This window comes from Haliotis rufescens, unplaced genomic scaffold (genome assembly GCF_023055435.1).
Source record: "Haliotis rufescens isolate VD_foot unplaced genomic scaffold, xgHalRufe1.0.p SCAF_9, whole genome shotgun sequence".
Classification (NCBI taxonomy): Eukaryota; Metazoa; Mollusca; class Gastropoda; order Lepetellida; family Haliotidae; genus Haliotis; species Haliotis rufescens.
In genome coordinates this window covers 32,210,735-32,237,520 of record NW_025964383.1, presented here as the reverse complement: position 1 = coordinate 32,237,520, position 26,786 = coordinate 32,210,735, and the positions used below count along the sequence as shown (strand labels likewise).

The 26,786-nt window shown below is 39.1% G+C and overlaps 1 protein-coding gene and 1 long non-coding RNA gene across 2 annotated transcripts in view; both read right to left on the bottom strand.

The window, feature by feature from the left end:
- Nucleotides 1–26,786, bottom strand: part of LOC124151408 — a 460,916-nt gene that overhangs the window by 101,723 nt on the left and 332,407 nt on the right. The window lies entirely within an intron of this gene.
- On the bottom strand, nucleotides 1,827–15,768 carry LOC124151430. The gene is made up of 3 exons (XR_006863366.2): nucleotides 15,751–15,768; nucleotides 2,299–2,404; nucleotides 1,827–1,962 (listed from the first exon to the last, which is right to left on the bottom strand). It is a non-coding gene; the product is annotated as an uncharacterized LOC124151430 (long non-coding RNA).

Genomic DNA, 26,786 nt, shown 5'->3' with positions numbered 1-26,786 from the left:
TTGTAAAGAACATTATATTTGCAGTTTCATATATCTATATTCTTTTGTTGCAGACAAACAAACTGGTATATATTTACATAGTCAGTGTAGTACAAAAGTGTACGATTGAATCCTAATATAATGAAATAACTACAGAAAATATTCAGAAAATCTAATTTCATATATATTAGTACGGAAGCGTAGTAGGGCCACGGTGAAAATTGTTTTTGTCTAAGTATCTCCTACGTAGGACTTATTATCTTCTACGTAGGACTTAGTATCTCCTACGTAGGACTTAGTATCTCCTACTTAGGAGATAGGAAGTCATACGTTGGGGATACTAAGTCCTACGTAGGAGATAGTAAGTCCTACGTAGGAGATAATAAGTCTTAGGTAGAAGATGGTAAGTCCTACGTAGGAGATTTCTAAGCCCTACGTAGGAGATAGTAAGTCCTACGTAGGAGATAGTAAGTCCTACGTAGGAGATACTTAGACAAAAACAATTCACCGTGGCCCTACTACGCTTCCGTATATTAGCGATATGATGGTTTAAGGCCACTTTTAGCAATATTCAGTGTGGGCACAATTGCAAATCAGAACCTCTTGAACAAATCCAGGAGTATTGGAAGCGCAAAGATCACATGAGGATCAAACTATAAAATGTCGCGAAAAAAGATGTCTTGAGCCACACTAATAACTACACATATACCATATTAAATTACATTTTATTCAAACATGGCCAAGTAATAGTTACATATAGAGCCATATAAATTTTGCTGCCGTGGTGGAGATATTGAAAATCGGGTTTAAACCTCTTAAATAAATTAGGGTGTCAGTTTTGGTTGAAACAAGCTAATGTTTCAATAGTCAAGAGAGTGATGCTCACAGTTAGAAAAATGAATTTTGAGAGATTTTTTTTTGTTGTTAAACACCGCACTCAGCAAAATTACAGCCCGTGTGCGAAATACGTGTGCGAAAGTAAGTAAGTAAGTAATATTACAGCTATATGACGGCGGTCTGTAGATAATTTAGTCTGGACCAGACAATTCAGTGATTGATGTCATGGGCATTGATCAATTGGGATAGGATGACATGCATCAAACCAAGTCAGCGAGCTCGACCACCCGATACGGTTTGTCGCCTTTTATGACAAGCATAGTCGCCTTCTTCGACAAGCAGGGGTTGCTGAAGACCTAATCTAACCCGGAACAAAGGTCAAATACAGATCAAACTTTTAAATATCGCAAAAAACCGAACAATTTGGTTGTGTCCCAACTGCACATATACAACATTTCATTTCATCTTGTAAGACAATGGTTGAGTGATGGCTTTAGTATCATTACTGAGGTCAAAGCAAGGTAAAAAAAACAAATCTCGCAATATAACGGAACAGATATGTCGGGCCGGACTGACTAGAAAGTAGCACTTAATTTACACTGATCATAACAGCAAAAAAATATGCTTTAAAGTCTGAACAGGTGCCCATATTGGAATCAAACTTCTGTAACAAACTGGGGTGTGATATAATTGTCGTGGACAAATATGTTCAGTTTCGGCTTCATTGGTCCAGTACCTACTGATACTTAGATTCATCCACCTTCTGTGTTTTTGTGTCTTCATATTCATCATAATAACGCTTTTTACAGGAAATACAACCTGCAATGCCACGTGTTACCGAGCTACGTACAAGGTGGTGTTTTACTTGCATACATACCTTGGCGGAAACAAACATAAACAATTACTATTTTTTTACCATTTAATGTTGAGACTAGTTTCCCTTATAGAATATTAAACTTATATTTTGGGGTTGCTTTATCTTCTGCTTAAGGTGGCAATTCAACTCGTGTAGTGGATCATCTGGTTGTGTACCTCCGCCGTTTCTTGCGCAGAGATAAGGAAACTTGAGCAGAGTTCCCTCCCCGACACTGTATCCCAACAAGGTGACGATGCCATCCACTCGATGGCCCCATGTTTCTCTTGTTTCTGGAAATAAGGAACCAGTGGTATAATATACGTCCTAGCTCAGGCGTTAGAGGATATTAGAAGTTAAACACCAAATAGCAATGCCAATCGGAGTTGAGACAAGGCGAGGTGAAATGAGGTTTAACGTCAGGTTCAAGTTATTTTCATGTACATCGCGACGTGGATACCCGTCCTCGCGTTCTGATGATTACTGGAAGGGTTTATCCCCCCAAATGCCGAGCGCCAAAAACAGGATCGAACAAATAATCTTCCACTCTCCCTACAAACTTTCTATAGAATTCACCAAAGAATCAGTATCTTGGATAAGAACAGCCGAATTGTGTAGACCTGGTGTACCTGTTTTCTCAGTGTCCAGTTTCCCTTGCTTTGTCATGGTGGAATAGACGCCTCTATGTTAGGTTAGAAGTTCCACTGAGGAGGATGTACTATATATTGTGTTCACCTGTAAAGTAATCAAACACAAAATGTTTTCAAAATAATAACAATCCAAATATAAATAGCGACAAAACCCTTTCCACATTCGTTGGGCATGTCTGCTAAAACCCGAGCCCAAAGTAAGATTCATACACTATCAATAGCGTGTGTACATGAATCACAATAAAATAGTGATCATAATAAAAGTGTTCGCGAAAAGGTGACCGTATCTTGCCCTACCGGTGCACCCATCACAAATACATGCCAAGGCAAGTCAACTGTTCCTCTTAAAATAAACGAGTATATTTGGTAAAACAAACGTTTAGTTACATAGAAATAAAAACTCATACAGTAAAGTATTTATATTTTTCAACATGGTCATCATACCAAAACTGAAATTGTTGTGTATGTGGCTGAACATGAATTGGTGACAGGATAGTTTTGGTTTGGGGGAAGAATATGTTCGAAAGGATTTATGGATGTGTACATCGTAAATAAAAGCGACAAAACCCTTTCCAAAGCCACAAGAAATCTCTGCTGAAGACAGAGTCCACTGCATGATTCATGAGAAGGTGTTCATGAATAGCTTTCGAATAGTGATGATACCAGGCGCTCACGAAAAGGTGAGCGTATGATGACCCACTGGTGCCACCCTACACAAACACATGATCAGGCAAGTCAATTGTTTACCTGGATAAAAACTTCGGGAACATATTGTACAAGTCAAAATAGGGCATTGCAAAGGACATCATGCACGTGTGTGTTTGTGTGTGTGTGTTTGTGGCTGCTTGGTCTAGTCCGAACTGATGCCGATTTATAGTGCTAGCCCACTGAGATATCATGCCGCAGTGTAAAAGGAATATCCCACTCAAACACAGTATACTGACTCCGAGCCGACCAGTCCTTGTTTTAGCACACTGAGATACAATGCCGGATAACACTATTTACATATTTAACTTTCAGATAATGTAGAAACACGATTTGTTATAATACAGAACGGTAAACAGGGGCACCAAATCACACAACGGGCCATTCTCGGGCAATAATAACATCTAACTGAAAAACTATAGGCATTTCTTATAAATAAGGAAATGGTAGTTTTAGAAACTGAAATGTTAGACATATGCAATTTATCTGTGTTGAGAGATTAGCTAAATTGAAAATAGCATCTTTATATCGGGCTTCACAAAACCAGGGGATGATGTGAGGAGGTGTACTTTCATTTCTTTTGAGGCGACTCAGTTGATAGATAAACTAAAATAATATGAGACATTAATTACCTTTTCTGGCGTTGATAGTGTTAAATAAGATGTGCAGTCTGATTGACACAAACTAAAAATCCTGAGCAGTTCCCGACAATTATTGTACTGACTGCCCAGATACATGTGCAGATTACGTATGCCGCGGACATGTGACAGGAAGCGCGTCTCCTATTATTATGCATGTATACAAACGGAAGTCATCATGTATATTCAAACAGCGGATAATTTCGAATCTCTGTGACTAGAGTGTGGTTGGTGGAATGAATCCGGTAATTCCAAACCAAAATGAGCAATGTTATACACAGTGCGATGGGTTTTCAATATGGTTGCCATGTACGTGCATGGACTAATGTCACGTTTCACTTGAATATCGCTAGGTATGTCGTTAAACAAAAATAAAAAGATAGAAAGACGATACATTACAATCATACTTCGATTGTAACTTGTCTGTCCGATCATGTCTTTCTGTGAATCCATGTAGGGGGTTGTTTCGGCCAAGACAGTAATTTACAAACATCATTAAAAAATGTTCAGTAAACTTGGAGGACATTTCTCTTTCAAATCCATCTCTATGCAGTATTTCTTCATGTGGCACAAAAAATGCAAAGCTTGTCCTATTTAGATAACTGATACTGGATTCTTGGTGAATATTATTACCACTGATTTTTGCAGTGAAGATAAAAACACTAAATACACGTTTATTAGTTAATTTTATCAGTTGTTCTCTTCATTTTAAAAAACATTGCTTTCACATATACAATGTAGCACGAGCCGACTCGTCTGCCATACAGACCTATGTGACAGTTTTCAATCTTGTACTGAATTACTCTGGTGTTACTTAGCGAAGCTTATTGGCGAGGGTGTTATACCTCGTTTTTGTAAATAATCCTATTACCGCTGTTGCTGCTTGGTGAATATTATTACCACTGATATTATATTTTTTACTGCCATTGTAATTCTACTGTCTTTGAATTTTGTATTGCCACTCTATTTTGTACTGCCATTGTATTTGTTTTACAGTAATTCGTATGTATTTGTAAACCTGGTTCATTTCATTACACAATTGTTAATTTATACCATTTGTTGTTGATTGTTGGTTTCACACTGAATTCTTTCATGGGTAACTTATTGTTTCAATTTGGAAGTCGACACGTAACAATCTGGTTATTCTTATCCAACAAAGACAAAGTTTCAGTTTGTCACAAGTCACTAATGAAATGGACCAATCCAGAGCAGAAGATTAACACGAATGCTAAAATATGACTAGGTGGACAGTCAAAGTCGATTTTGAATTTCCCAAATCAAAACAGACTGAGACTGCCAATTCTTATGTGGTCTCAAACGGCCTTCAAGATATGTTGATTCTAAATATACACCAAACATCAGAACTATGGGAACTATAAATTACGGCTTGGAGTAATATATAATTGTCTGATTCAGAAACACGATTTAAAGGGTGCCAACGGTTGTGAAGGATACTTTCACTGTTGCGAGAACACCTGGTGTCATCGCAATTTGATAGTGATTCATAAACACATGATCATGATATTCGTTCAATAGAGTCTGCATTAAGATTTGTCTTTTCATTATGGAAAGTGTTTTTTCTGCTTTTATTGAACATCTCGGTTTTGGCCAGCATGAAATTGAACAAGTACCCATTTTTTAATAGCGTATACCATAACACTTTTTACATATTTAACTTTCAGATTATGTAGAAACACGATTTGTTAATATTTAACATACAGAACGGTAAACAGGGTCACCAACACACAATGGATGTCAAATTCGCGCCATTGTCGGGCAATAATAGCATATAATTGAAAAACTACACACACATTTTTCAAAGACATGCTTAAAATATGTTTTCAATCGTAAAAGTGTCTTACAAAATGAAATGAATAAGATATCTATTTCAGTTTGTTTAGAGATAATTGGGAGTCTAAAAAAAGTACATAGATGTAAAAATAGGTAGTGGAGAGGACATCTTACAACTTTTCGCCGCAGTCATGAAAAATGTGCAAGTAGTGAAAAGGGTTTCACAGGTAGTGCAGGATACGTTCGCCTTTTGGCGCGCATCTGTTGCAGTCACAAAAGGCAATATGAGACATTAATTACCTTTTCTGGCGTTGATAGTGATGAATAAGATTTGCAGTCTGATTGACACAAACTAAAAATCCTGAACAGGTCCCGACAATTATTGTGCTGACTGCCCAGATACATGTGCAGATTACGTATGCCGAGGACATGTGACAGGAAGCGCGTCACCTATTATTATGCATGTATACAAACGGAAGTCATCATGTATATTCAAACAGCAGATAATTTCGAATCTCCGTGACTAGAGTGTGGTTGGTGGAATGAATCCGGTAATTCCAAACCAAAATGAGCAATGTTATACACAGTGCGATGAGTTTTCAATATGGTTGCCATGTACGTGCATGGACTAATGTCACGTTTCACTTGAATATCGCTAGGTATGTCGTTAAGCAAAAATAAAAAGATAGAAAGACGATACATTACAATCATACTTCGATTGTGACTTGTCTGTCCGATCATGTCTTTCTGTGAATCCATGTAGGGGGTTGTTTCGGCCAAGACAGTAATTTACAAACATCATTAAAATATGTTCAGTAAACTTGGAGGACATTTCTCTCTCAAATCTATCTCTATGCAGTATTTCTTCACGTGGCACAAAAAATGCAAAGCTTGTCCTATTTAGATAACTGATACTGGATTCATATCTAATTTAACACCTAAAAGAAACTGCACAAAACGTTTTGAAGACCTATCATGTCTTACTAAAAACGTCATAAACGGCACTGAATGTACCTTTTGTGGATTGATATATGTTCGAGGGACACAACAGAAAGTATCGACACCAGTCAGCCAGCATAAATCGGGCATCAACAGAAATGTTTCCAATTGTGTCTACCAACATGTCCTGTTTCCTTTACACATAGATACTTGAGTGAGTGACTATGGTTTTTCGCCGCGTTTAGCTATATGCCAGCAATATCACGGCGGGGGACACCAGAAATGGTCTTCACACAGTGTACCCATGTCGGGAATCGAACCCGGGTCTTTGGCGTGACGAGCGAACGCTTTAAGCACTAGGCTACCCGACCGCCCCCATAGATACTTGAAGTACTTCTCATTGTTCTATTTATGTCATCTAATATATATCAGTTATACATTAACGGCTGTTACCGTGCTAAAGTCAACCTCTTATTTAGCCTTATATTGGTCATTGTATCAATTTTTTATCAAAAATATTAAGAGCAGCAAATTTAAAATATTTAAACATCCAAACACAAGGCTGATATCGAGCACTGTTCCAAACGTGATGGATCGTAAGACTGCATCGTGATCACTTCAGAAATACAATTTCTTGCAGGTGTTTTTACTACTAGTAAGTCTAGTCCTTACTCGCCGGTGGAGAGTAGACAATATCGCTGATGCAGATATCATGATTTTGAATGTTTTTACTAAAGACAAGCACACGTCATTATTTTTGCAGTGAAGATTAAAAACACTAAATACACGTTTATTAGTAAATTTTAACAGTTGTTCTCTTCATTTTAAAAAAACATTGCTTTCACATATACAATGTACATGTAGCACGAGCCGACTCGTCTGTCATACAGACGTATGTGACAGTTTTCAATCTTGTACTGAATTACTCTTGTGTTACTTAGCGAAGCTTATTGGCGAGGGTGTTATACCTCGGTTTTTTAAAATAATCCTATTACCACTGTTGCTGCTTGGTGAATATTATTACTACTGCTATTATATTTTATATTACCATTGTAATTGTACTGTCACTGAATTTTGTATTGCCACTCTATTGTGTACTGCCATTGTAATTGATTTGCAGTAATTTGTATTTATTTGTAAACCTGGTTCATTTCATTATACGATTGTTAATTTATGCCATTTGTTGCTGTTTGTTGGTTTTACACTGAAATCTTTTATGGTCAACTTATTATTTCAATTTGGAAGTCGACACGTAACATTCTGGTTAACCTTATCCAACAAAGACAAAGTTTCAGTTTGTCACAAGTCACTAATGACATAGACCATGCGAGAGCAGAAGATCGACATCAATGTTAAAATATGACTGGGTGGACAGTCAAAGTCGATTTTGAATTACCCAAATCAAAACAGACTGAGACTGCCAATTCTGATGTGGTCTCAAACGGCCTTCAAGATATGTTGATTCTAAATCTACCCCAAACATCAGACCTATGGGAACTATAAATTACGGCTTGGAGTAATATATAATTGTCTGATTTAGGAACACGATTTAAAGGGTGCCAACGGTTGTGTAGGATACTTTCACCGTTGCGAGAACACCCGGTTTCATCGCAATTTAATAGTGATTCATAAACACATGATCATGATATTCATACAATAGAGTCTGCATTAAGATTTGTCTTTTCATTATGGAAAGTGTTTTTTCTGCTTTTATTGAACATCTCGGTTTTGGCCAGCATGAAATTGAACAAGTACCCATTTTTAATAGCGTATACCATTACACTATTTTCATATTTAACTTTCAGATTATGTAGAAACACGATTTGTTAATATTTAACATACAGAATGGTAAACAGGGTCACCAAATCACACAACGGTTATCAAATTCGCGCCATTGTCGGGCAATAATAGCATATAATTGAAAAACTACACACACATTTTTCAATGACATGCTTAAAATCTGTTTTCAATCGTAAAAGTGTCTTACAAAATGAAATAAATAAGATATTTATTTCAGTTTGATTAGAGATAATTGGGAGGCTAAAAAAAGTACATAGATGTAAAAATAGGTAGTGAAGAGGACATCTTACAACTTTTCGCCGCAGTCATGAAAAATGTGCAAGTAGTGAAAAGGGTTTCACAGGTAGTGCAGGATACGCTCGCCTTTTGGCGCGCATCTGTTGCAGTCACAAAAGGCATTTCTTATAATTAAAGGGGCGGTCGGGTAGCCTAGTGGTTAAAGCGTTCGCTCGTCACGCCGAAGACCCGGGTTCGATTCCCGACATGGGTACACTGTGTGAAGACCATTTCTGGTGTCCCCCGCCGTGATATTGCTGGAATATTGCTAAAAGTGGCGTAAAACCATACTCACTCATTCACTCTTATAATTAAGGAAATGGTAGCTTTAATAACTGAAATGTAAGACATATGCAATATATCTGTGTTGAGAGATTAGCTTCACAAAACGAGGGGATGATGTGAGGAATTACGCACTTTCATTTCATATGAGGCGACTCAGTTGATAAATAAACTAAAATAATAAGAGACATCGATTACCTTTTCTGGCGTTGATAGTGATGAATAAGATGTGCAGTCTGATTGACACAAACTAAAAATCCTGAACAGTTCCCGACAATTAATGCACTGACTGTCCAATTACATGTGCAGATTACATATGCCGCAGACATGTGACAGGAAGCGCATCACCTATTATTGTGCATATATACAAACGGAAATCCTCATCTATATTCAAACAGCGGATAATTTCGAATGTCCGTGACTAGATTGTAGTAGGTAGAATGAATCCAGTAATTCCAAACCAAAATGAGCAATGTTATACATAATAACGAAACAAACGCGAGGGGTAGTCCATGTGGTTGCCATGTCCGTGCATGGACTAATGTCACTGGATTATTGCTGACATTAGTTTTTAGTTTGTGTCAATCAGACTGCACATCTTATTCATCACTATCAACGCCAGAAAAGGTAATCGGTGTCTCATATTATTTTAGTTTATTTATCAACTGAGTGTCCTCAAATGAAACATAATAAGGAACTTGTCTTCGTCATAAAATTGAGGACAGTTCCATTGCATTGTTTCAGCAATTGAAAAGCATAATTATCTGACATGGATACCCTTTAAAACCACGTGAATTGAATGCTGTATCATCGCAACAGACTGTACACGTTCTAAAACATTGGCATTAGGGCCATTTTTGTTGGAGGATATGTTTGTGGGGAGTCTGACAACACAGTAAATTTATCAATTCAAACCATCGTGGCCCAATTTTTGTGTTCCCAGTAATTCCTTCATGTGTCATTCTATTATAATCCATGTAACTATGATCAACCAGTGTTTTTAAGCAACCTCATTTCTGAGCATTTTTAAATATTGGCTAGTATTGCGCACAACCACCACTAGCTAAACTGATGGCGTAAATCCTGCTGGTGTATCATGCAGGAAGCCGAGGTACTGATCCCCATGATCCCCAGCGAGGTGGCATAGCTTTGGTTACTGGTGGCCTATAGCCCGTGTTTTAAAACTGTTTACATGATATTGTTATGCTTAAATATGTTTCATAAATTGTTTTTAAATATGTCGTTGCATACATAACTAAATTGTGAATATATTAACTTGGTCTCGTCGCTAAATGAATGAAGTAATGCCGATGCGACGTTTAATTTTAACCCACTCACTCCTTCATGTGTCATGACCACTTTTACTCATAATCAGTCATTGTGTTAACACTATCTACATCTTGGGTGAAAGGTCAATTTAAATGAGGCACATAATCACACATCTTGCGAAAACAGGATGGGGTATATTAGTATAACTTTGCGCTCTTTGGAAATGGTTTTCCTTATCTTCAATCAAAACAACAACATATATGTATGATGTTCACTCCATTTCCAACGTTGGACGCTGAAATAGTGAAATACTGCTATCATGAAAGTGGATATTTGCGGTTGTAATGATATATGTTATCTTTTGAGAGTGTTGGTGCGCATTCCTTCGACTTGATAAACTTCACAGCCTGTGTTAAACTTGTGAACTTTATATGGTATTTGATGTCGCTTTCGGTCGGTCAGATACCATAGCAAGTCCACTCGTTTCGTATTAAATGGTATCTAACGAGAATGAATGTAGTATTCTTTATATATGTACATGTAAGGACAGCAAAAGTAATTAGATAACAAAAGTAAGAAACTTAACAAAATAAGCCAACAGATGACTGGCCAAAGAAAACTACAATAAGCCCTTGACATCAGGAGACCTCAGCCAGCCATGAACCGTGACCAGGGAACATATCTGCCTAGTCCTTGGGTCTCATTGCTTTGATCTCTGTAAGTGCAAATTATTATAGCTTCCATTTGCCGATTTGCTATTTCTATTTCCTATACCTACCAGAGGTAATTACCCCCTGGCATTCCGTTTACCTATAAGTGCTAATTACGGCCGGCATCCCGTTTGCCCATTGTCCGTTGCCGAACGGACTGAAAAAAAGCAACCGTATCGATCAACATCGCAATGGACGCCAGGGACAGACATGGCATATTAGAAACTACTCTGCACAGTGTTATTACTGTCCATCTACACCTCAGGTATGACCATTGCAAACAATGCAAGCTACGTGTGTTCTGATCTGAGTATGTTTGACACCAGAATAAACATTCATATATATGAGTACAATCACACCCCTTTGTGAAGACTACTCTCGAAACAGCTGTATGTGTAATCCATGTGCAGGTATTCTTATATATTTGTCAGGAGCTATAGAGTTAAGCTCTGGGCCATTGAATAAGGATCTCAAATCAGCAATCATTTAGCAAATTAAAGATTCAGAGGATAAACTAACAAACGAGATCAGTTCAATGAGGAACCACATTCAGTTGTTACGTTGTGACATCACAGATCTTGAAAAACAACTCGAGACCAAAGAAGAAAACATCATGAGGTTAGATATTGATGCTGTTAATGATAATGTTGATGAGATCCATAATGGTTTTGATGCTATTGATTCACGCATACGGGATCTTGAGAGACGTAGCAGAAGGAACAACATTATTATCTATGGTATCCCTGGGAGTGCAAACGAATCATATTCGGTTTGCAGAAATAAAACATTGGATGTTCTGAACTCTGCCAGAACTGATGACAATGAACTATTAACACTGAGGGACATCGAGAGGGCACATAGGATAGGACGCATGTCGTCCGATAAACCACGCCCAGTTATTGCAAAAATGGTTCATTGGGACGATAAAATAAAGACTCTGAACTTGAGAAGTTCTCTTAAGTCCAGAGGCTACGGTATAGGAAACGACCTGACGATGACCCAGAGACAAGAGATAAAACAATGCAAAGAGATAGGCCCAAGCAAACATTATTTCTATAAAGGTGGTAAACTGTTGTCTGCTCCTGTACGTGATACGTACGCTGCGCGTGAAAATACCGAGGTGACTCGCCCCGAGTCACGTGACGGAAACAACCCACGTCGGGCCGACAGAGGTAACGCAGGCAGAGGTGGGAGACCGACTCAGAAGAGATAGAGGTGTGGCCAGGGCCCGGATATACAGGGGGCGTCGTTTGAACTACTTGTAGTACCATTAATGCTGTGAAACTCGTGTTTTTGGAATATATCAGGATTGCTCTCAAAGTTATCAGACTGTGAGTGTCTATCATTTTAAAAAAAAACATTTGACATAATTGGTTTGACAGAAACATGGACCCAGAAACTGATTTTTGATGATACGTTCTGCGAATATACCAACTTTATTAAGACAGGAGACAAGATAGTAAATTTTGGAAGACCTTAAGTTGGAATTTATGTTATCGTCAAAAGTAATCTTATAGCTTATGTTAAAAACTTTTGGATCACAGCAAATGGTGTATATCTTTTACTTGACAGGTCACTGTTTGGACTTGAGAAACACGTGTTATACTGCTGCGTGTATATTCGCCCAGAAGGATCTACATGGTACGACAGTAATGTTGGATCTAAAAACGGTATATTGCTATTTCAGGATGAACTGCTTGACAAACTAGGTGATGTTGATGACGTTTCGTGCATTTTAGGGGGCGACTTTAATGCAAGAACTAGCAAAGATTATGTAGAGGATGATATACTTTAATATCTCCATGGCCAGGATACCTCATACTGGGACTTTCTCTTAGACAGGTTTAATCTGCATAGATATGCAAACGATACTGTTCTTAATAACTTTGGAAAATGTTTATTTATTTATGTGCTGTTTTAAATGTACACATCATTATGAATGGCCGCTGTGGAAGTGATTCCGGGAAAGGTGATTTTACATATGTTGGCAATGCTGGGGCAAGTGTTATCGATTACATTATTAGCTCCATAGATATATTTGACTTGTGACAAAATGTTGGTACTGAGTCACGCCACGAATCACACAATCTGCCTATCACAATGTCTTTACGAGCGCTTCATTCATGTGGAAAACCATCATTCGATGACGCCCACCATAGTCATTCAATGCTTAAGTGGGATAACAGCAAAGCAGACATTTTCCAAGAAAGTCTGTTATCAGACACTTTAGCATGCCTCTTGAATTCTGTTTTTACAAATATTGATAAAAGTGAACCATTATTTACAGACGCTATTGTATATGCAGGGAATGTAATGAAAAGGGAAGTAACCCCCAACAGAGAAAGTGAAGAGTGATTTGACTGGGAATGTTAAGGGAGTCGTTAAATAAGGAAACCATTTCAGGAAATCAACGATAAAGATTCTCTTGCTAAATACACTGATTCCAAAAGTAAGTATAAAGCTACTTGCAGAAAATAAGAAACAAAATGTCATGGATTGAAGCAGGAAAAAACTTGAAAAGCATCAGCAAAAAGAAGCAAACAAAAAGTAACATAGTGAGTGAGTGAGTGAGTGAGTGAATATGGTTTTACGCCGATTTTAGCAATATTCCGGCAATATCACGGCGGGGGACACCAGAAATGGGTTTCACACATTGTACCCATGTCGGGAATCGAACCCGGGTCTTCGGCGTGACGAGCGAACGCTTTAACCACTAGGCTACCCGACCGCCCCAAAAAGTAACATAGAAATGCATGAGTGGTTTAGTTACTTCAAAAAGAACTTTTTGGCGGTGATGATTCCACAAATAACTAGCAGTTGAACTCTTTTGATATTAATGAAACCAACTTTGCAACGGAAATATTAGATTGCCCAATCTCAAAAGAAGAATTTAAATACTCGACTGAAAGTTAAAATATTTATTATTACACAAATTGAGACTGCATAAAAACTGTTTTTACGGAAGGAGTTTTTTTTGTTTTTTTTATAGGGACAAGCACATGTCTATGACAACTCACTTTACATCAAGATCAGTTGCGTAAAGATCACTGTTTTCATCTTGGATATCCAGCCTTGTCATGTTTGTTGCTGCTTGGTGAATATTATCACTTATGCCATTATATTTTATACTGCCATTGTAATTGTACTGTCATTGAAGTTTATATTGCCACTCTATTGTGTGTAATGTTTTCGGTCCATTGAGGTATGAATCGAAAAACCGATCTGCGTAGCAGATTCTTACAAAAGTTTGCACATCAGTTTATCGATTCATACCTCAATGAACCGTAAAAAATACACAGTTATGCACATATCTTGACACGCCAACAAAGTCTGTAGCCTATCAACGGAGGGTAAGATCAAAACAAAATTCGTAGAACCTGTCAATCAAGGCAGGAGGCAAGCAGAACAGTCAGACTGTAACAAACCGGAACAAATATGTCCGGGAGAATTAGGCGGCTGTTTTAAATGACATGGTCAGTTACCGCCAGATTCGAACATTAGTTCCCTGAGAACGGGAAGACACAGTTGGAAAAATGCTAGCTAGAAATGAAACCTAATGACTTGAGAGTTGTGGAACCGAGGTGAGTGAAAAACGGGCGAGTGAGCCTGCACGTTTGCTGTTTCATTCCTTCTCGGCCTTCGGTCTCAAAGGGTTGTTGGACAATGAATATGCATGCCCTGTGCATGACGATACACGTGAGCCAAAAGGGTATTCCCTCAACTGTAATATTGGGATTCTCCGACATTCTTTTGTGATAAAAGTAGTCCGCATCGGTGGGCGCGGCTTACATTTTTACATTCATCAATTCAGCTAATTAGAATGCAGGAATTTCAATGAACACAAGGAAAATTTAATCATACATTAGTTAAATGAATACCAGTGTTTGTTGCTTGTTGGTTTCAAACTGAATTCCTTTATGGTTGACTTATTGTTTCAATAAGAAAGACGAAACCTAACAATCGGGTTATCCTTATCAAACAAAGACCACTGCCATCGTAATTGTACTGTCACTGAATTTTGTATTGCCACTCTATTGTGTACTGCCATTGTAATTGTTTTGCAGTATTTTGTATATATTTGTATACTTGGTTCATTTAATTATACAATTGTTAATATATACCATTTGTTGTTTGTTGGTTTCACACTGACATCTTTTATGGTCAACTTATTATTTCAATTTGGAAGTCGACACGTAGCAATCTGGTTATCCTTATCCAACAAAGACAAAGTTTCAGTTTGTCACAAGACACAAATGACATGGACCATGCCAGAGCAGAAGATTAACATCCATGCTAATACATGACAAGGTGGACCGTCAAAGTCGATTTTGAATTACCCAAATTAAAACAGACTACGACTGCTAATTCTGATGTGGTCCCAAACGTCCTTCAAGATATGTTGATTCTAAATCTATCCCAAACATCAGAACTATGTGAACTATAAATGGAGGCATTAAGTGACATAAATTGTCTGATTTAGAAACACGATTTCGCACGGTTGTGCAGGATATTTTCACCGTTGTGAGAACACCCGGTATAATCGCAATTTGCTGGTGATCGAATACGATATTTATTTCAGTTTGTTTAGAAATAATTGGGTGCCTAATAAAAAAAGTACGTAGGTGTAAAAATAGGTAGTGGAGAGAACATTTTTACGGCTTTTCGTCGCAGGCATGAAAAATGTGCAAGAAGTGAAAAGGGTTTCACAGGTAGTGCAGGATACGTTCGCCTATTGGCGAGCATCTGTTGCAATCACAAAAGGCAATATGAGACATTAATTACCTTTTCTGGCGTTGATAGTGATGAATAAGATGTGCAGTCTGATTGACACAAACTAAAAATCCTGAACAGTTCCCGACAATTAGTGTGCTGACTGCCCAGTTACATGTGCAGATTACGTATGCCGCGGACATGTGACAGGAAGCGCATCACCTATTATTGTGCATGAATACAAACGGAAATCATGTGAAAAATGTGCAAGAAGTGAAAAGGGTTTCACAGGTAGTGCAGGATACGTTCACCTTGTGGCGAGAACCTGCTGCAATCACAAAAGGCATTTCTTATAATTATTGAAATGGTACTATTTATAACTGAAATGTTAGACAATCTAAAAATCATGAAAAGTTCTCAACAATTATTACGCTGCGGCCAAGTTACATGTGCAGATTACGTATGCCGCGGACATCCGAATGAAGCAAATCACCTTTTATTATGCATGTATGCAACCGAAAATCATCATCTATATTCAAACAGCAAAAGATTTCAAATCTCCGTGACTAGAATGTGGTAGGTAGAATAAAACCGAATAATTCAAAACAAAATGACCAATGTTAAACACAATGCGAGGGTGTTTCAATATGTTTGCCATGTACGTGCATTGACTAATTTCATATTTCAGTTGAATATCGCTAGGTGCGGCGTTAAACAAAAATAAAAAGATAGATAGACGATACATTACAATCATACTTAGATTGTGACTTGTCTTTCCGATCAGGTCTTTCTGTGAATCCATGTAGGGGGTTGTTTCGGCCGAGAAAGTAATTTACAAACATCATTTAAAAATGTTCAGTAAACTTGGAGGACATTTTTCTTTCAAACCCATCTCCATGCAGTATTTCTTCATGTGGCACAGAAAATGCAAAACTTGATGTGCAGTCTGATTGACACAAACTAATAATCCTGAGCAGTTCCCGACAATTATTGTACTGACTGCCCAGATACATGTGCAGATTACGTATGCCGCGGATATGCGCCAGGGAGCGCATCACCTATTATAATGAATGTATAAAAACGGAAATCATCATGTATATTCAAACAGCAAATAATTTCGAATCTCCGTGACTTAATTGTGGTAGGTAGAATGAATCCAGTAATTCCAAACCAAAATGAGCAATGTTATACACAATGCGATTGGTTTTCGATATGGTTGCCATGTACGTGCATGGACTAATGTCACGTTTCACTTGAATATCGCAGGGTGCGGCGTTAAACAAAAATAAAAAGATAGATAGATAGACGATTCATTTCAATCATACTTTGATTATGACTTGTCTGGCCGATCATGTCTTTCTGTGAATCCATGTGGGAGGTTGTTTCGGCCGAGACAGTAATTTACAAACATCATTAAACAATGTTCAGAAAAATTGGAGGACATTTTTCTTTCAAACCCATATCTATGCAGTTTTTCTTCATGTGGCACAACACATGCAAAGCTTGTCCTATTTAGATAACGGATCCTGAATTCAAATCTAACTTAGCACCTAAAACATACTGCACGTTTTGAAGACCTATCATGTCTAACTAAAACCGTCCTAAACGGCACTGAATGTACCCTTTGTGGATTGATATATGTTGGAGAGACACAAGTCACCTAGACAAGTTTGCAATTGTGTCTACCAACATGTCCTGTTTCCCTTACACATAGATACTGGAGTGAGTGATTATGTTTTTTTCGCAGCTTTTAGCAATATTCAAGCAATATCATGACGGGGGACACCAGAAATGGGCTTCACACATTGTACCCATGTCGGGAATCGAACCCGGGTCTTCGGCGTGACGAGCGAACGCTTTCACCACTAGGCTATCCGACCGGAAGTACTGCTTAATGTTCTATTATGTCATTTTATATATATATATATATACATTAACATATACATTAACGCGTGTTACCGTTCTAAAGTCATCCTCTCAATCAGTCTTATATTGTTCATTGTATCAAATTTTAATCAACAATATTAAGAGCAGCAATTTAAACTAAAACACCCACACACAAGGCTGCTATCGAGCGCTATTGCAAATGTGATGCATCGTAAGACTGTATCGTGATCACTTCAGAAATACAATTTCTTGCAGATTTATTTACTACTGGTCTCAAATGGCTTTCAAAATATGTTGATTCTTAATATACACCAAACATCAGAACTTTGGGAACTATAAATGAAGGCTTGGAGTAATATACAATTGTCTGAATTAGAAAATACGACTTCAAGGGTGCCATGGTTGTGCAGAATACTTTCACCATTTCTATAACACCCGGTATCATTACAATTTAATAGTGATTCATAAACACATGATCATGATATTTCTACAATAGATTCTGCATTTAGCTGATATTTCTTTTGACTATGGAAAGTGTTTTTTCTGCTTTTATTGAACATCTCGGTTAGTGCCAGCATGAAATTAAACAAGTACCCATTTTTTAAAAGCGTATACCATAACACTATTTTCATATTTAACTTTCAGATTCTGTGGAAACCATTTTTTAGAATTTGAAATACAGAATGGTAAATAGGGGCACTTAATCACACAACGGATATCAAATTCGCGCCATTTTGGGCAATAATAGCATATAATAGAAAAACTACAAAAAACAAATTTTCAATGATATGCCCAAATATGTTTTTCAATCGTAAAAGTGTCTTACAAAATGACACGAATAAGATATTTATTTCAGTTTGTTTAGAAATAATAGGGTGTCTAAAACAAAGTGCGTTGGTGGAAAACTACACTCTTCATAAAAAGAAATGCACAGGTTGTATATACTTCTTCGAGCCTGACTACACAAAATATCCGGTATATAAATTGGATATATGTGATTGGAAAATGTTGGTTGCCTGATATTCGACAAACAGTGCGTAAAAACGCAGCTATTGTCGATTTGCAATGTCTCAAAGCGCATTGTTTTCACACTTGTTAAAAAATGTCATGGAGGAAAACAGTAGAGCCAAATCCACGTGCAAGTTATGGCATTATAAGCCAATAATTTCTCATCCAATTCGAAAATGCGCACAGCGGTGCCGATCGGAACATCGCCACATGACGTATCGAAAGAGGGGAATCACAATCTTCTGTTGCACGCCACTTCAACGTCCGGCACAGCACAATTTGCCGCCTTTAGGACCAATTCACACAGTTCAATTCCACTGCAGACCGTTCGAGAACCGGCCGACCAAGAGTTACCACCCCTGAAGAGGATCGCCACATTTGACTGTTCCACCAACGTCATCGCAATGCCACAGCTACGGAAACTGCAGGACGTTTGAGGAGGATATCGGACCAGACTGTCAGAAACCATCTTCGCGAGGCTGGAATCCGACCCAGAAGACCACTTGCGTTGGCGCCATACCCTACAACATCCTTGGAATTTGAGAAACTGGAGACGCGTGTGGTTTAGTGATGAATCTCGGTTTCTTCTTCACCGGCGAGATGGAAGACAATGTGTTTATCGTCGTCGAAATGAGCGTTTTGCCCCACATACACCACGAGATCTGACTTGGTTGTGGTTCAGGGAAATATGACAGCAAATCGCTACATGAATCAAATTCTTCGACCTTACATTCATTCCAATCATTGACCGCCAAAGTAGCTGTTTCAACAGGACAACGCTCCAACGCACACAGCTGGTGTCAAAGTAGACTACCTTCACGGTGCCAACATCAACGTCGACGTGTACGTCAACGTCAGAACACGCCGAGGACACTCCCACAACTGGCCAACGCGTTACAAGCAGAATGGCGGAGTATTCCACGGGACAGAATTCGTACACTTATCCAGTCGGTGCCGAGGAGATCAGAGCCGTGATTGCTGCCCGGGTCAGCACAACGGGCAGTTCAGCGCAACTTCCTGGCCTCATGTGACATGACAATGAACAGTTTTCAATGCTTTTGTACAACGGCAATCGAGCTCCAAAATGTCATACTTGTATCTATGATATTAAATTCAATATATCGACTTTATTAGGTACAATACATTTACTGAACATCAACTATGCGTTTCTTTTTTTGAAGAGCGTAGATGGTGGAGAGGACATTTTACAGCTTTTTGTTGTAGTTATGAAAAATGAGAAAAGTGAAAAGGGTTTCACAGGTATTGCAGGATACGTTCACCTATTGGCGAGAACCTGTTGCAATCATCAAAGGCATTTCTTTTAATTAAGTATTTGGTAGTTTTAATAACTTCCTTTTATGGCGTTAATAGTGATGAATCTGATGTGCAGTCTGATTGAGACAATCTAAAATAATGAAACGTTCACGACAATTATTATACTGACTGCCCAGTTACATATTACATATTACATATTACGTATGCAGCGGACATCCCAGTGAAGCACATCACCTATTATTATGCATGTACACAAGCGAAAATCATCATCTATATTTATCTGGGCTTCACACAACTGGCGAATGATGTGAGGACATATGTTCTTTCTTTTCATATGAGGCAACTCAGTGGGTGATTGAGTTAGTGAGTGAGTGAGTGAGTTAATATTTAACGTCGCATCGGCATTATTTTAGCCATATAGCGAAGAGGCCAAGTGAATATATATTTACAATCTAGTTATTTATGGAAAGCCATATTTAAAAACAATTTATGAAATATATTTGAGCATAACAATATCATGTAAACAGTTTTAAAACACGGGCTATAGGCCACCAGTAACCAAAGCTATGCCACCTCGCTGGGGATCATGGGGATCAGTACCTCGGCTTCCTTCATGATACCCCAGCAGGATTTACGTCACCACCTTAGCTACTGTTGGTTGTGCGCAATACTAGTCAATATTTAAAAAATACTCAGAAATGAGTTGGCTTAAAAACACTGGTTGATAATGGTCACGGCGATTATGATAGGACTATGTGTCACACAGGACACAATAATTTTACGATACTTTAACCTCCTAGACAGAGTCTTCAATAATGTCAGTTGATAATAGCATCACACCAAATTTAAAAACAAGCATGTAATTATTCACATACATATTCAAAATGTATTAAACAGATCAATTTCGTTAAAGTAAATTTAGATGAGATGCCCGTTGACACGGGAAAAGAGATCTTTCACATTTACGCTTTGAATAATGTGAATCCCTTGCGATTGTAAAGTCCACACAGTCAAGCAATATATGCTTGATGGTGAACCTTTCACCACAAGGAATACACAAAGGAGTTTTTTAGTTGGGTTAGAGCGAGGTCTACCTCTAGCTTCACCATCTGCCAGAGAGGAGAAGACAGAAGTCGGGAGGGTGATATTATATTTAGATCTTTTTTAGCTGCCACGATGTATGGTATAATTCTGATTCAAAGTCGTGGAACCAGGTTTGACAGATTTCGAAACAGGTTTTCACACTGAGGGTGGAAAACGCAATTGTATGCTGGATTTGATTTTTTTGAGTGCAATTTTGTGATATATTGCAGTGAAAGGTGAATGCGGCTCTGTTCGAGTGAAGGTTCATCAGACTACACATGAAAACTGACCAGGGGAGAGGTCCTAAAAGCTCTAAGACAGATCATTAGGCCTTGATGGTGTTTTGTATCTAATTTGTCTAAATTGTATTGCAAGTTCCGCCAAAGACAATGGAACAATAGTCTAGTTTGGAGCGTATTAATGATCTGTACAAATGAAGGAGGGTTGTCTGATCCCCTCCACACTCGGAATTTGAAACGACCTTTAATAAGTCGAATGCCTTCAGGCGCTTTGCCTCTAGATATTTAATGTGTGGTAAGAAAGTGTGATGCCAGTCAAATATGAGACCCAGGAATTTGGCTTCCACTACTACCTTGATAGGAGCACCATATGAAAATGAATATAAATCTGGATCCTGGTTGGGTTTATATTTACGACAAAAGTTTGTTTTAGATTTAGAAAATTGGAAGCCGTTTTTGACCATTTCTGAATTTCGTTAAGACAGAGCTGTAGCTGTCTTCCCATTGTACTCATATTCTTACCACGACAAGAAATGTTCACAAAAAGTGAAACATCAACGCTATTGTTTAATACTTTAGTGAGACTATTAATTTTGATGCTAAAAAATGTGACTGATGGTATGCTGCTTTGAGGGACGCCCTGGTCTTGATCAAAATGACCAGACAGGTTAGAGCCCAATCGTACTTGAAATTGTTTAAGAATTAAGATATGAACTGAGGTAATATGTCCCTCAATCCAAATTCAAATCTTTTAAAATACCATGTTTCCACGTTGTATCATATGCCTTCGCTAGGTCGGAAAAGATTGATACAGTATGTTGTTTGTTGACAATGGAATTTTTATTAAATGATTCTAAACGCACCAAATGTTCAATGGTACTTCTGGGTTTTTTTTCTGAAACTACACTGGATGTCACTCGGGAGGTTATTGGTCTCCAAGAACCAGACTAATCAATTGTTGACCATGCGCCCCATGGTTTTACAAACTCAGCTAGTTAATGATATTGGACGGTAATTGGATGGACCTGTATGATCCCGTCCAGGCTTTGGAATAGGAGTAATAATATACTGAACAACAAAAGTTCCTGTGACATTGAATATGATTTAATGCAACGTTAAGTTTTTTACCAAATCTGAAACAATTTCGGTTTGCGACAGATAAAAGACTCCTGTAAGTGTTCAAATGGTTTAAATAGCCATACTGACTTCAGAAAATGCGTGATTTCATAAAAATCATGTACATGCCAAAATGTCAATTTACAGATCAATAGCGTATGTGTCCACCTCTGGTTGTGATGCAAGCAACACATCTTCGTTTCATGAAGTGTACCAGGCGTCGCCCAAAGTCCTGTTGGAAATCTGTCCATATCTGCTGGAGCATGTTTCGAAGTTCCTGGAGTGTCTGTGGAACACGTGGTTGACGTCGAAGGCGCTGATCCATCTCATCCTACATGTGCTCGATTGGTGAGAGATCAGGCGAGCTAGCCGGCCAGGGGATGGCATTCACGTTGTTTTGTTGAAGAGAATCCTGAACAAGTCGAGCATGTTGAAAGGTAATGCCTGGGCCATGACGACGCGCAAAAACGGTAGAACAACAGAGTCGAGGATCTCGTCGCGGTAGCGCTGTCCATTGAGATTTCCCTCTACCACTATCAAACGGGTCCACTGTCTTGCTGTAATCCCACCCAATACGATATCGCTGCCGCCCCCGAACCGATCTTCGTCCATGACACAATGATTGACGTAACGTTCACCTCGACGTCGGAACTCTCGAATCCGTCCATCGCTGTGGATGAGGTGAAAACGAGACTCGTCAGTGAATAGAACTTGCCCCCATTGCATGGCCGTCCAGCGTAGATGCTATCTGCACCACTGTAGACGTGCTTGACGGTGGTTTCCTGTCAAAATGGGACGTCTGGTGGGTCTCCTGGCGGCAATTCCTGCACATCTGGGGCTGCGACGTACGGTTTGTGAAGATATTCGTCGAAGTCCAGGGATGCTTCTTGCAGTCACTGTTGCTGGCTGGAATCGATATCGTAGATGTGTTGTTCGAATCCAGTTGTCTTGTCGGTTATTGGTTGCGCGTGGCCTGCCACTCCGAGGATGGTCTCTGACTTCATTCGTCTGTTGCCAACGTTGCCATAAACACCAAATGGTGTTTCTGTGGACGTTTAATTGTCTTGTAACATCACGTTGACTCGATCCTGCTTCAAGCATACTAATGGCTCGCAGACGCTCATTTTTCTGTAGCAGTTGCGTTTTTGTGACTTGATTCTATACATGTACTACAATATTTAAAACCAAACTTTACTTGTTTGAAAAATATACTAAAATATTGGTGTCACAGGAACTTTTGTCGTTGAGTATAGTATTGCGCCATGAAGGAGGGAAATTTCCGGTTGTCCATTTTTCTTCAATTATATTAAGTATAGTTTCCAAACATGTGTTTCAGGTGCTGATAATGTATGTTGTCGGCTCCTGCTGCAGTGTAATGAACTTGGCCTAGGGCAGTGTGTAATTCATGGAGTGAAAAGGTTCCGTTATAGTTCTCATCATTATCAGATCTAAAATTGACTTTTTTATTTCCTGCTGTTTTTGAAACCTCTGAAATTGAGGATTATAGTTTGATGACGAGGAATGGCTTGTAAAGTTTCACCAAGCTTGTTGGCAATTTCAGATTTACATGTGAAAAGTGTATGACCATCTTTGAGATGGTGCACAACAGATTTGGATCCTTTGCCCTTAATCTTTTGAATCATGTTCCACACCTTGGACATCGGTGTGCGGGAATTGATTTTTGAAACACAGTTCCTGCAGGATGGACGTTTAATCTGTTTCAAGTTACGTCTCGCTTTGGCGCCTGTGATTTTGACATTATTCAAGTTGTGGACAGTTTGATATCAGCGGAAATATTTCTCGGCTTTCTTCCTATTTTTCATAGCTTGTTTACAATCATTATCAAACCGTGGTTTACGTATTTGAGGTTTTGCAGGGGACTTAGGAATGCTTTTGTCTCCAATAGCATTTAATTGATCTGAAACAAGTTGTATAGGATCAGGAACATTCCTGAAACTGTCAGGTTTAAGCCTTTCTGTAGAACGTGTTTGGAATAAAGACCAATTGGCCTTTGTAAAGTTTCCACAAAGGTCATCATGGACCGACCATTCAAATGCGTCTAGAATATTTGAATCTCTCTGTGAAAGATCGAGGGCAGAGAATGTGCCAGTGACATGATGAAGATAGGTATTAGAACCATCATTGAAGATGCATAAATCATTATTTGAGATAAAATCTTTAAGGACTCTTCACTTATTATTTGTTTGAGTAGATCTAAAGATCTGATTGATGGATAGTTGAGGAAGGTGGGAGATACAGTGAACACAGTGTAAACACATGGACAGCAACAGCTTGTAGAGTAGTGTTGAGTGGAGCAGGGTTATGGATTATGTACTGATGGATATCAAATAGATCTGTGTTTTAAAATATATTTCTTGGAGACAAAATGCTGACGGTTTAAAATCTTGGATTAAATGTTGTATTTCATTAAAATTCTTCTTAAGACCTATGCAATTCCATTGTATACTAGCCACATAAAGAAACTGTGCACGGAGAAAATATATTCTGGATTAAAATACAACACAGCAAGAACAAAATGATGCAGACGCTGTAGCAGCTGAATGATGGGACCATAAGAAAATGTCAACGGGACCTGAACAACATCTGTTACGATGACGTCAGAAGATCAAAATTGAGTAGGGGGTCATACGACAAAGTCACAAAGTCAATAACGGGTGTGACCACCCTGTGCGTGAATCACAGCAGTGCATCGGCGACGCATGGAGTCCACCAAATGGACACGGAAGGCCTGGGGAATGGCCTGCCATATCCTCCTCAAACCCTGTGCCAAGTCACGGACGTTATCTGGAGGATGTGGAAGACGACGCATACGGCGCTCCATTTCATCCCACACATGCTCTATTGGGGAGAGATCTGGAGAAACTGCAGGCCATGGCAGTAACATGACATTGTAATGGTGAAGGAAATCCATTGCGACCCTAGCCGTATGAGGACGAGCGTTGTCCTGTTGAAATGTCAATCCCGGACCATGACGTTGCAGGAAAGGAATGACCACAGGCCTCAGAATCAGATCTCTGTAGCCAACACCGGTGAGATTGACCTGAACAACCACCAAAGGGGTTCGGTGCCGTGCTGTTATCCCACCCCAAATCATCACAGAGCCACCTCCAAAACGATTCCTCTCCAGAATACAGTTGCGTGCATAACGTTCTCCCAAACGCCGGTAGACACGTTGGCGCCTGTCACTGTGGGAAATGTTGAACCTCGATTCATCTGTAAAGACAACATTTCTCCACCATATTCGAGGTTGGCGAACATGATTTCGACACCATCTTACTGACGTAAACGATTGTTGTTGGGATGGATACGGCGCAGTCCAGGAATTGTCTGGGACGTCGTTACTGCCGTTTGGAACCTGTGTCGGAGTTGTGTAATTCGAATCCATCTGTGCTGTCTTGGCGTCGTTACTCGGGGACGTCCTGAACGTGGGTGGTCGGCAACGTCATTTGTGTTCTGATAACGCCTCACCAATGCCGATATCGTGTTACGATGGCATTTGAAATGTGTTGCCACCTGTTGTTGCCTCATTCCCGCTCGGATCATTCCAATGGCTTCATGACGCTGTGCAGCTGTCAATCTTGGCATGATTTGCTTGTGATATGCGTGTGTCTGCGCCTGAGAAGTTTTGAATTTTTGAATGACCACAGATCATGCTTTCCAAAGTGACAGCGAATTTTGAGTTGCACATGCTGTGTACAGCTGCACAGGATGCACGTGCAGTAACACATTGCACGTCCATAGGCCCCCATCAATGACGTCATATCGGATGGTACGTGCATGAGCGTTTGAATGTCTCCAATAATTGCTGTGTTCAAACCTATATTTCAGTTGTGGACGGTGTGCCCTTATATCTATATTTTCTCCGTGCACAGTTTCTTAATGTGGCTAGTATATTATGTTTTTTGTGGATTCATGGTGGTGCTTCCACAGGAGAAATGTCACGCGAACGTGAGGAAGACTGCTGCTTTTTTCAAAGACCTTCTTTCCTTGTTTGTAAGATTAACAGGTTCAGGTGCTGTTTTAGGAGTCTGAGACTCAAATTATTTTGACAGGTTTTGGTTTTGGAGGTGTTACAGACGAAGATGGCACAGCTGGTTTTTGGATTGAAGCTGCTGGAAGCGGGTGTACAGACTTGACCCATGTCAGATCAGTCTGGCTGTCGATAGAGGCAGTAGTGACGGGAGGACGAGAGACAGCAGCAGAGAAGGTGATGGTGGAAGTGCTTGAAGTGAGCCCTTAAACCCTCTTCTTTGCTTCGTTGTACGAGACATTTTGTTTGGTCTTGACTTTAATGATTCCGGTAGGTGTTGGTTAGTTCGACCACACCATTTTTGTTGAAAGTAAATTGTTGTCTCCGTGTCCATTCTACAAGAAGGGAGCCAGAACGAAGCTTTGTTACATTTTTAACCTCTCCGCAGAAATCATTGATACCTTTGGAGATGGATTCAGTTTGATTGGTTCTTTGTCTAAAGCTTCTATAACAAGAAACATTGTCGGGTCGAGTGGGCGTAGTATTTTCGTCAGTCTCTATATGTCGTCTTTTTGAACCAGGGTATTGGGAAGCCATGTCCAAAGGAAAATTATACTGCACCCCTTTTCCCAACCCGAGGATAAAGGGATGGTATACTCCAGTAACTTTGACGCGAAAAGCTATAACTATCCACCAAATTAGTTGGAGACGTACAGAATTCGGAGGGCAGCATCACCAGATTGGCCCA